General features: G+C 33.8%; 1 protein-coding gene across 5 annotated transcripts in view; it reads right to left on the bottom strand.

Annotated features, from left to right (window-relative positions):
- LOC150109305 (irregular chiasm C-roughest protein-like) overlaps positions 1-12,417 on the bottom strand; it is a 641,937-nt gene that overhangs the window by 273,670 nt on the left and 355,850 nt on the right. The window lies entirely within an intron of this gene.

The following is a 12,417-nucleotide window of genomic DNA, read 5'->3' as shown; positions in this document are numbered from 1 at the left end:
TACATCTTTGATATTTGTTCAGTTGTGGTTTGCATCTGAATCAGAAGTTGGGTCTGTTTGTTCATTATGTACGCTTTTAATAAAGAGAGATATGTACACGATTAAAAGGCCAGCCATCGCCGATCTTTCTCTCTCTCTCTCTCTGAGACAGCCGATATTACTAGATTTTAACTGCATATTAGCATTCTTGAAATTCCAAACTGTTTGTCTGTGCATTACAGTTGCATAACTTCATCAGTTTTGATTAAAAAGAAAAAAAAACTGAATTCCTATCAGTACAGAAGCAGTGACCGATGTCCTTCGATATATAATTATGCAATATAAAGCAAGTAAACCAAATTGTACTTACTCATCAAGCGTGTATTCGTCTTACTAAGACTGAGTTTAATTTTGGTCGTTTATCTTAAAGGAACGGTATTGACGACATATATTACTGTGAATTGCTGGTCGATACCCTCAGGGCTGATTGCAGAGAGAGAGAGAGAGAGAGAAATACGTTTAGTTCAAATTTCAACTGCAAATTCTGCACAAGGAAATGTACTTCTGATTGCTTGTTAAACAACGATTCAAGTCTCTTAATTACACTATTAATATTATTAAGCCAATGATGATATGATGAACAAATATGCAACATTATTTAACAAAAGAAAAATATATTTATGCATAATGATTGGTTATGTAAATGTCAGAGAGAGAGAGAGAGAGAGAGAGAGAGTATGCATCTTTCACAAAGTAAAATGTAAAGTTTGTATTCGGTTGATCAAGACAAAACCTACTTTAAAATTTGCTTTAGCTTCTAATATTAATTGCTAATACCAGATATCTCTTAACAAGTAAGTGTGTCACGTGATTGCAAAGGAATTCTGAGGGGGGGGAAGTATAAATTTAAAGAAAACTTTAATGAAAAAGTGCAGCGTGATTTGTATATTTATGAGAGAGAGAGAGAGAATATTGGAGTAATAAGATAACAAGATGAGATTTAATGCTTGTTCAGAATAATTTAGAATAATGGTTGATCTGTCAAGATCAAAATGACGGGATTCTGTGGCATATCCTGCCGGACTACGTGCAGATTTCAATAAAGACAAGTAAACAGATTACAACTGAAACGAACTGGTGATAGAATTTTTTATGAGATTCAATAATTTTTGTAAGTAGTCTTATGTTCTGTTCGTTTCATTTTTCACGATTCTTTAAAGTAAAAGTTGAGAGTGTTATGAATCGTACACTGAAAATGAACCACGAAGCTTCTAAAGTGTTATATACAACGGAATGTGAAGCTAGAATTTTTCTACAGTGTGCTCTCTGCAAAGCGATGGCTTAGCATGACAATAATTCATGTTGTTGTTGTTTGAAATTACGGCTGAAATTAAGCCTATGAAGCTACCAATGAAAAGCAACTGTCAAAATCATCTCTTAATTTGTATAAGCCGCAAAATAGTGTTTTCCAAACTATTTTGGAAATAGTTTGGAAAACACACCTTCGCACCACAGTCTCTCCACACGACACACACTTGTATATCTGAAAGTAAGCCACTCCCGTAAAAGGGGACAATTTTCACAGAATTTTCCTTCCCCGAAACTCAGGTGTGGCATTCCAAAAAACAACAAACTGGACATAGAACACACACATTTAACAAACGTAATACATTCACTTCACAGTCTAAGTTAATTCTGTTGTTATTCTAACTACTTAACCTCACTCTCAACTTATGTCAACAGATACTCGTAGCAGTCTCCAAATATCAACATTATCCAAGAGTGTGGTAAAGGGAAATTATTTTGATTTCATTTCTTAAGACAGTCGAAGCAACCAGCCACCACTCATCCGCCTCAACTTCGAACTCACAAAAAAAAAAAAAAAAGGTTTTCACGTATGGACTGTTCCCTTATTTTTGAAATATCCTGGCATTTAAATTCGTGATTGAAGCCACCAGAGTACAAGAGCACATGAATCATTTTGTAAAATAATTAGCTATGAAGTAATACAGTATTAACTTCGCAATTCACTTATTATAATCAAAACAAATCTTAGAACACACGCAAGTTAGAAAATGATACTCTCTATTGGAAATAAGGAAGCAACAACCGATCGTCTTGAACATAGAATAATTGGACACATATGGGATTAATCTTGACTTCGATTCCATTCTTGATTTTTATCCTATATAAAATTTGCAGATGTTTCGTACTTTAAAATATAGCACAATTAACAACTATCTCAAACATGAACAAATATAAATTGGTTAGCTTCAAGAAAACATGAATTTTAAAATAACATCGGCCATATACTAATAATTAGATTGGGCGATTACATATCCCACATTTAGTAATTCTAATTCCATCTCGACATAATGATGGTTATAACCCATGTGTTCGACAGCAAGTATAGCTGTCTATGATTAGCTACAGCACCAGTTACCAATTAACTTCTATTAACCGGAATTCAATTATGCAAGAGAGCTAACTATAATGAAATTATACTGGTAATAACTCTCTAGTATTTGGTAATTAAAACAATAAAGTGACAGTTACGAAGTTCCTTCTAAGAGTATAGGTAGTGAGATAGCGTATGCATTCTCAAAGCTAATAAAGAAACGTGAATTTAGTGAAAATGAGTTGTAAGCGCGAGATGGCACGTACAGTGTGCTCGCGTAAAAGCGAAGAGAAATGAATGTTAGCGCCAGAAATAATACAAATTACCTCATTTAGAGAAATGTTTTCCCGAGATAATATGCAAATAAACTGTTTCTTATTGAAATAGCTATTTTCTTGGGACTGTTTGAATGTAAATGCTCTTAATTTAATCATCATTTAAAGATATTTTAATAATAGAATTATACAAATAATATTAAGTAAATCACCTGATGTCACCACACGCTTCGAAATAATTTACCGAGCTAGTTCATTTTATGTTTTTGGAGTAATATTATAATTCTATATGAAATATTTATGCATCCTATATTTTAATTTTATTTTCTGAGATATTTTGTGAAATTTATAAAATCTTTTCTAAAATTCTGAAAATAAAAAGGACACCATTAAATATTTAGCATTAAAATATTACATTTAAACAACCAGTTGGAATTGCATTTATATTTCTCCATGCCCATCCAGGGCGAGCAATCTGCTCATTAATTTTACCTTCACTGCAACCACAACAGATAGCGGGGAATATGAAAAGCATCTTGCTTCACCCCTAAAGACATATAAAGACATAAATGTCAATTGCATTTATAAATTTAGTACTAACTTAAACTTTAGTGCTATGCAGGGCCGAATTTAAACTTGCTGAGACCCTAAGCTATACAAATCCCGGATGTCCCTATTGTTTTAAGTTACATCAGCTGGTCTTTTTGTTTTTTTATTTGATTTGAGGCCCCGGCAGTTGCGAGGCCCTAAGCCAGTGGTTCTCAAAGCTTGCGCCCTAGAAGATTTCCGGGTGCGCCCTGTGGTATTCCAGAGAAATATGTGTCCAGATATAAAAAAAAAAAAATATAGTTACTCTATTATACCTTTTCATTACGGATATACAGCTCTTTTTGTCGACACATCATTATTATGTTAAAAGTGGTTTTTCTTGCAAAAAGAACAAGAACATGCTTTATTCTTGTTGTGTATATTACTTATTTTAAAAGTGTTGGAAGTGGATGTTATGTGCATATTACTTATTTTTCAGATAAATACACCCAAATAAAATGGATAGATTTCTCAAAAAGAAGCGTGATATTGAAGAATCAGATTCTGGAAGTGAGCAAAAGTTAAGTGCAAGCAAAATCGCGGCCTACTCGCAAATATAATGAAAGTTATTTAAGCTTTGGTTTCACTTGGAACGGAAGTGAAGATCATCCTTTGCCGCTATGTTTAGTATGTGGATGTAAAATGGCAAATGAATCATTGCTTCCTAGTAAATTGAGTAAACATTTTAAAACTATACACTCTAATTTACAAGATAAATCTGTAAGTTTTTTCAAGAGATTGTCTGAGCAGCAAACAAAAGCGGCAAATTCTTTTAAAAGTATAATGACTGTTTCTGATAAAGCTCAAATCGCTTCGCATCAAGTCTCAGAACTGATAGCAAAAAAAATATGAACGATCATACTTTACATGAGTCACTTATTTTGTCTGTATGCAAAAAAAATGGTCATGACAATGCTAGGAAATGAAGCAGCAATGAAAATAAGCAAGATTCCTCTGTCCAACGATACAGTTCATAGGCGCATTATAGAAATGTCTTCTGATATCGAGAAAAATGTATGCAGTAATAAACTTCAGTATTCAAATTTTGCATTGCAAGTTGATGAGTCAACAGACATTACCAACAAGGCGCAACTCTTAGCATTCGTCCGTTTTATTAATGAAGATCAAAATAGTAAATCAGTTTCTTTTTTGCAAAGAATTAAGAGTGTCTACAAAAGGCGAGGACGTTTTTAAAATTTTGAATAGCTATCTTGGTAAATGGCAGTTAACATGGAAGTCGTGTGTAGGCATTTGTACAGATGGAGTCCCTTCCATGGTAGGCTGTGTTAAGGGCCTTACATCTTTTGTAAAAAAAAAAAAAAATGAGAATGTTATCGCAACTGACTGCTTTCTTCATAGGGAGGCCTTGATGGCAAAAACATAGGGAGAAAAATTAAGAGAAGTTTTAGATCAAGTTGTTTAGATGGTAAACTTTATTAAAACAAGACCTGTCAAATCGCGTTTATTCGAAAAGCTTTGCATCGATATGGATTCACAACACAGACGTCTGCTTTTACACACTGAGGTGAGGTGGCTGTCAAGGGGGAAAGTACTTACCCGTGTACACGAGCTACGACAAGAACTTCTTGCATTTTTTGAAGAGATGAAACAATTACCTTTTTGTAACCTCCTTCGGTAAGAATTTTGGATTGCCAGGTTACAGTATTTGGTCGATATATTTCAGCAGCTCAATATTTTTAATACTAGCATGCAAGGGAAAGAAGAAAATATTCTCACATCCACTGACAAAATGAAAGCGTTTCAGAGAAAACTACAGATTTGGAAAAGAAAAGCTGCTGACGGTAATTTGGGAATGTTTCCATTGGTAAGTAACACTTGCATAAATGAAACGCTTCCAATAATAGTTGAACATTTAACAAGTTTAGAAGAAAAATTGAGTTCTTATTTTCCATCACTTAACACTGAACAATACGATTGGATTAGAAACCCATTTATGGAAACTTGAAGTGATTTTAGTTTAACATTAACAGAAGAAGAAGAACTGGCAGCTATATCAACTGATCGTGGATTGATGATTAAACATAAGGAATTGTCTCTTGAAGCCTTTTGGATTTCTATAAAAGGAGAATATGTGTCAATATCTAAAAAAGCTTTGAATATTTTACTACAATTTTCAACATCGTATTTATGTGAATTAGGATTTTCTACCCTCACCACAATTAAGTGTAAAAAGAGAGGAACTCTTCAATGTATTGACGAGGAAATGAAAGTTTGCCTTTCAAATATATGTCCGCATTGAAGCAATCGCTAGGACACATCAGGCTCATGTTTCTCATAAACACAAGAATGAATAAACTTAAGGTATGTTTCATTTTATTTATTTTTGATCGCATTATTTTTTTTTCTGTAATATTTGACTTAATTATTATAGCATATTTCTCAGAAATTTGTATATAGTGCGCCTACAATTATTTGTAGGATTTTAAATGCGCCCCGACTTAAAAAAATTTGAGAAACTAAGCTGTAGCTTGTTTAGCTTATACGTAAATCCGGCACTGTGCAAACAAATGTAACAATTTAAAAATTACAATATCGTTTAGTGTTGTCTATCAAAAATTGAAATGTTTAATATATTTTTATATAATTCGGAATCTACTCTTCAGACTAACACGTGGAACTTTTTCATGCTCCTTCAATACGGAGGTCGGTAGTCTCACGAGGAAGATGAAGTGCATCTCCAACTAAATTAGTAAGTAAAATTATTAATTATGTATTAAATTGTTAAAACTATTATCTAAATTTCTTACAGCATGAGGAACACAAATATTTCATATTACAATTGATTAACACAACAGCAATCTGATTTGTTTTGTTAGTTTACGAAAAATAAAAAATATATATATATATATATATATATATATATAATTTCTTTTTTCTGTGCAGATGTATTCAAATCTAATGTAAAAATTATGGGGATCCAAAGACAGTAATATAATGGAAACTTATCTTTCATGGCGACATCTGCTAGTATCACATCACATAAATAACAGAAACAATTGTTCTTTCATCTTGCAGGGACGTTGGCTCAATTATTATTAAAATATATGGGTAACGTCATAAGCACACGATACGATTTTTGTTTTTCAAAGCTACTGTTTATTGCAAGTCTATGGAATTCATCTTTACACTGTCCTATAATAGTAGGTAGATTCACTTTTGGAGAGAAAGAAAGAAAAAAAAACGTGTGAAGTCTGTCTGTAGATTACCATATGATGATAATTTTCAGTATTGCACGAAGTAATGCTGTAAAAAAAAAAATGACATGGACCAGTCTAGTAGTCAGTAATATATCCAACAGCAAATGATTTACATAATCCTATCTCACGAGGACCTTGCCAATCCATCACACTCATCCAACCAACCGACACTCTCTAGGCGAGCAATTTATTCCTTGTGATAATAGCCCCAGCAGTGCTTCCCGCTTGGTGGAGCGAACGGAACCAGCCACCGATATTACTCGTCAAATCGGAAAGAGAAGGTAGACGCACAAGGACAAGTGTCGTAGTGGTCGTAGCCAGCTGTTTGGAGATGGCGATACAGGAGGAAAATAGAAAGAAAAACCGTAGCTGTGCCACAAGATAATACCATCAACTGCTTCCACTTGCTGACTGTTTATAAAAGAGCGAGTAGCCGCAAGCACAACAAAAATAGTTATCTGACGAAGCTGTGGAGATAGGGTCGAGACCTCTCCAGCTTCTTCGTCTTTTTCTCCGCTAGGACGTCCGTAATGACTTCCTAAGTAGATTTATCTTAACACCACAGGGCGTTCTTTTGGTGTTGTCAGAAAGTCTGGTCGGACTGCGGGGTGTTCTCTCCCTTAGAGGAATTGGCTGATATCTAATTTTCAAGGGAAGACAGAGACAGGAAAACGAAGAGAGAGATTTCTAAGAAGGATAAAACAATACATCTTACTCTCTCTCTCTCTCTCTCTTCCTACCGGAGAGAGAGAGATTATTATTACAACTAACAAACAACGTAGTATAAGTGTCAAAAAAGTGCTCTTGATTTTTTTTATTATTTTTTATAGAACTTTAAGATTAGGAAGTTAGAATTTGTTTACTATTTACTAGTTTCAATGTTGTGATATTTCCCATTCAATCCAATTTTCATTAGGAACGATTTACTTCGATTCTAACGCACCTCCAGCAGTTTCTTAAATCTTTGTAATAGCATATTAATCAAGATGGCCCGTTTAAAACAAGTATTCAGCAGAATGAATTAAATTCATTTCTATAAATAAATAAAAAATTTTAATAAATAAAAAAAGTATGGAATGATCAAGGATTACAAAAAAAAAAAAAGCATTTGGTGTTTAACTGTTTTAAGATTTCGATTTAAATCAAGCTTTGTCGATTAAAGAATTAGCGCGTTTACAGTAACCAAAATGTTGCAAACTAGCAAAGTTCGGTTCCACAAGTAATGAAACTGATTTTATTATACACTCAGGAATATCAGATTGATAATGTTACGGGAATATGTCCCCAGATGCTCGAATTCTGTTTCGTAGATTTGACTGGGGGTATGTATGAATCCTCGTAGAACCCAAAGATAAATCTGGAAAGGAAAAATCGATGTCAAAATGATAATGAAATTCCGGGGGTGGGGAGTTCTGAAATTACTGAAATCCTAAATCGTATTTATGGTGAACATTAAGTCCATTTTTAAGATTTTATAAAAAAATCTGTGAAATACATTCATAGTCTTGGCGAAATAAACAGAAACCAAAAGAATGTGATCCGAATTTGATAAACCTGATAAACCATTTCAGAACATAATCCGAAGAAACAACCATGAAACGAAGAATAACTAATCGCAAACTTTCCATTTCAGCCTGTTCAGTAGCAACAAAAAAAACTCTCATCAAGATTATCTCTGGAAAAAAAAAAAAAAAAAAAAAAAAAAGACAGAGGAACACAAGATTTTTTATTTATGCGTGTAAAAGTTTTTCGCAGTATTCAAGGGGGGGGGGGGGGAAGGATAAAAAAGAAGTACAAGTCTCTTTTTATCCTCTTCAAAAGTTTCCAAGAAGCAATAGCAAAATTATAAATAAAAACAGCACATTTAATAATAATAATAAAAAAAGAACTGTTTTTCTAACAGAATTAAATTAAATAAGAGGAATCGTACACTCACCCAGCGCCAGGTTAATTCCCTGGCCACAAACAAAGTTGTGTGTAGCGGAAAGCTAAAATGGGTTAGCTAATCAAATATGATTACTATCTCTCTCACAAGTCGGATTTAGCTTTTCCAAGAGCACTATTTGCAATCCAATATTCACCGCAGTAGACCGCTTAGCAAGGGATGTTTTTCTAATTCCCTAATTACTGGAAATGCAAATGAGAACATACGGAAGCTGTCAAGATGAAACTGCAGTAATTGATTACCGATGTATATAAGTACTCGCAAGAGAAACCTGCTGGGATCTTCGGTTGTGTTCTGTAAAACATGCTGTCTCCCTTTAGTTTTCTGTGTGTAGAAGGCAACTCGAGAAACACGTTACAAATTTAAAATAAAAGATTTTAGAAAATTATAATTAGAAATACACTTTTCATAAAGTACTTTACTAATTAATTTTACCCAACAAAGTCCTTAAGCTTTTACCCAGTTATTTGCATAACATCAAGATGATGGATGAAAAATGAAGGGAATCAAACCATTATGCCATCTGGTGGTAATACATGAAATTGTGTGAACTTGATCTAAAAAGGTCAGTGAAAGGTTAGACTTTAAATAAGGGGAGGAGTAATGTGACATTTGAACTAAGGAAGGATTTTTTTTTTTTTTTTACATTTTTTCAGAGTGGAAATACAACGAGTTCACAGATTCGAGATCCTTCGACACTTCCGCGCATGTCACAAAAAGGAGAATCCATTCCGATAATCGGGTCATCAATCCGTCTTCTGGGATGAGTTTGTTTATTATTACGGGTCGGAAAGCACGTGATTTCGCATATTGGCGACCAATTCGTACATTTTTAATTTCTTTCTCCCCTTCAGCATGAATCGACTATTCTTGGTAGAAATCCAAGCGAAGCTCTAGAAAGTGTGGGCGTACTATAACATGTTTTTAAAATTTTACGGCGCTTTTGCATCATAGCTATAAGTGGTATTTGGATGCAAAGATCTGAATTCCATTCTTGTTTAAGACTAAGACTAGAAGAATCTTTATACGGTCTTGTCAATATTACTGGTCGAATTTATTTTCTCCTTCAAAAGACAAACTCTCAAAGAACACACATACACGTTGACAGTGATATTATGGAATCTAATGATTCACTTCGGTATTATTCTTTGTAATCACCGAAGGCCGGCTTGGTTGGTCAAGTGGTTAGCGTATCCACTCTCCAGCCAATAGGCTGCCGAGGTCGAATCCCAGTATGGGCATGGTTGTTTGCGATTGTCCTACTAATTCTATGTGGAAAGGGCATCTGCGACCTTACCACTTCTTCTAGCAGACGGCTTCATTCCCAAAATCCAATGAGGGACGGGAGTAAGTAACCATGAGTCAAAATGAGGTCACATGTGCATAACTAACGAACTAATCACAGAAGTTATAAAAACACAAATGAATTTATGGGAAAAATTTACAAGCAAAACTACGAATGCTTCATTCATAAGGTTACGTGAGGAAGGCAGGAATTGAAGTACTGTAAGGCTGTGTAGCAAATGGAGGGGGGGGGTCAAAAAGCCTTAAAAAGTGTGACATAAATTTACAGATAACTCTTTATTTTACGTTTTTCATTTCTGAAAAATTGCTTGTATAAGAAAAATAAACTTCAGATGAATGCAAGGTATATTAATATACAGTAAACTCAATTTAGAAGATGCGTGAAAGAGTATTCTACGGGTTGCTGGAGTTGCTCTCTCTCTCTCTCTCGATTTATTTATCCTCTGATGAAATGATGGTTCATTTCTGTTGATCCAAATATATTAGTTGGAGACCAAACTGAGTTTTATGTGTGTTATCTAAGTAATAAGCATGCTCATTTGCATTCGTATATATATGCAGAAGAAATAAATAAATGAATGAAGTAGTATTAAAAAAAAAAAAAACATTTTAACAATTTCTTTCTTTAAATGATGCCAAACTCTTGCTAGAAATTGGGGAAACGGGACTTAGAGGGGGGGAGGGAAGCTTATAGAGAATAAAGTCATCACCCTAAAGCAAACGTCCAAAGAAGTCGAAGGCATTTCAAGCTAAAAGAGGCAACTACATTTGCTTTTTTCAGATTATGAACACAACTCCTTAACATATTTTAAAAATCACTCCAAATATTTGAAAAAAATCTTTTTGAATCCTTATATGTTCATTTGAACCTTCTTGTCTCAACTGATTTAGATGAGCCCTTCGGTTGCAAAGACACGAGACACGGGTTTCGAATGCTGTTATCATGTGAAGAATATTAGTATTTTCAACCAAATAGTAAGTTAGCCCATCATATACATAGGTAGAGGGTTTTCCCCTTCTGAAACGTAAGATTTTCGTCCCTTAAAAATAAAAAAAAAGGGAGGGGGCAAAGTAGCCAGAAAAACATGCCCAGTATACAGAGCATAAATCAGAAAGAAAGGAAGGATATTTTCATTGGAAAATTGTAGATTACAAACAGAAACCACGTAGTGATTTTTCATGTGTATATATATATATACATACAAATATATAGAAAGTTTTTTTTTTTTCATCTTGGGCATACTATATGAATTGAATTAAATTAAATTAAATTAAATTAAATTAAATTAAATTAAATTAAATACTATATGAAATGAATTAAATAACCTATGGGAAAGATAACGTCGACTTTATATATTTATTTATATATTAAAGATGCCAAGCAATTTTATAAACTTGGTTTTAATCCTTTTTCCCAAGTAAGCAAACAAGTAGGTAAGTCAAGTTTGCGCCTGAAGTATTTTCAGGTCTGAGGCAACTCGAGGTAAAGGTGGAGTAAGCTCTGATCACTTTCCTTAGCATTGAGGTCTCTTCACTGGCTCCCACTGAAGAGACCTTCAATAAAGGTTGAAACCGGTCTGGGTAATGGCCCTTCCTTTAATGCAACGCATCATGCATGTCCGGAGATGTGCTTTGCATTAGGGAAGATGCTAAGGAAAGTGATTAGATCTTACTCCACCTTTACCCCGAGTTGCCTCAGACCTGAAAATACTTCAGGCGCAAACTTGGCTTACCTGCTTGTTTGCTTACTTGGGAAAAAGGATTAAAACCAAGTTTATAAAATTGCTTGGCATCTTTAATATATAAATAAATATATAAAGTCGATGTTATCTTTCCCATAGGTTATTTAATTCAAGAAACTAGACCTCACTATAGTTAAGGGAAGGAATAATACTAAAGAAATATTCAGAATTAAACTGTAACGTTTTTACGTTATATAAATGATTGTTCTGAATCCAATGACACAGAAAATACACCTGTTTCATCTTCAGCGTATATCTTACAACCCTCTAGAAAGTGAGAATGTCTTCTTAAAATGCTTGGCTGAAAGGGTAACTCATGCATATTACGGATAACTGAATCATAATCAAACTTACGAGAGACTTTTTTTTTCTGAAAAAGAAAAAAAATTGTCAGGAAAACAAAAAATATAAACTTCTACTTCTTTGAGGTCTTTCCATCGAAATATGTGATATCAGCTTCCATTCCTACGATTTTAATTATCTGCAGAAATAACTTCAATATTTTTTTTTCCTTTCAGTCATGGTTTAATTCTCGTCTAATAAAGTAGAAAGCAGTTGGTACCCACGGATGTAAGTCAATGATCTTCATTCCTTGTCGAACCGCAACTTCCAACCAAACGCCTAAAGACATAGCAAAAAGCAATAGGAGAGAAAAAAAAAACAACTGACATCCCTGTTCTTTTTAATCTCGTTCGTCATTTGCTTGAGCGTTGTGTAAAGAAAAGGGTCGTTATTTGTACTGCTTTAGAAGACAGGAAAAGAAATTCAATCGTAGCTGAAATCAGAGTAACGAACATTTAAAAAAAAAAAAAAAAAAAAAAAAATCCCAATTTATTCCTGAAGTAGCAGTTGTTGAATTTACCTAGCAACAACATTCAATTTCATGTTAACGCCCGTCAGGAGAAATACGATGCTTTTAAAGCTTTTGAATACGTCTTGGAATTCGGTAAACAAGTTGTGGTAACCA

Source organism: Typopeltis vanoorti, chromosome 2 (genome assembly GCF_054136105.1).
Source record: "Typopeltis vanoorti isolate ZY-2024b chromosome 2, IOZ_Tvanoo_1.0, whole genome shotgun sequence".
Classification (NCBI taxonomy): domain Eukaryota; kingdom Metazoa; phylum Arthropoda; class Arachnida; order Uropygi; family Thelyphonidae; genus Typopeltis; species Typopeltis vanoorti.
This window is presented reverse-complemented; position numbering and strand designations above follow the sequence as displayed.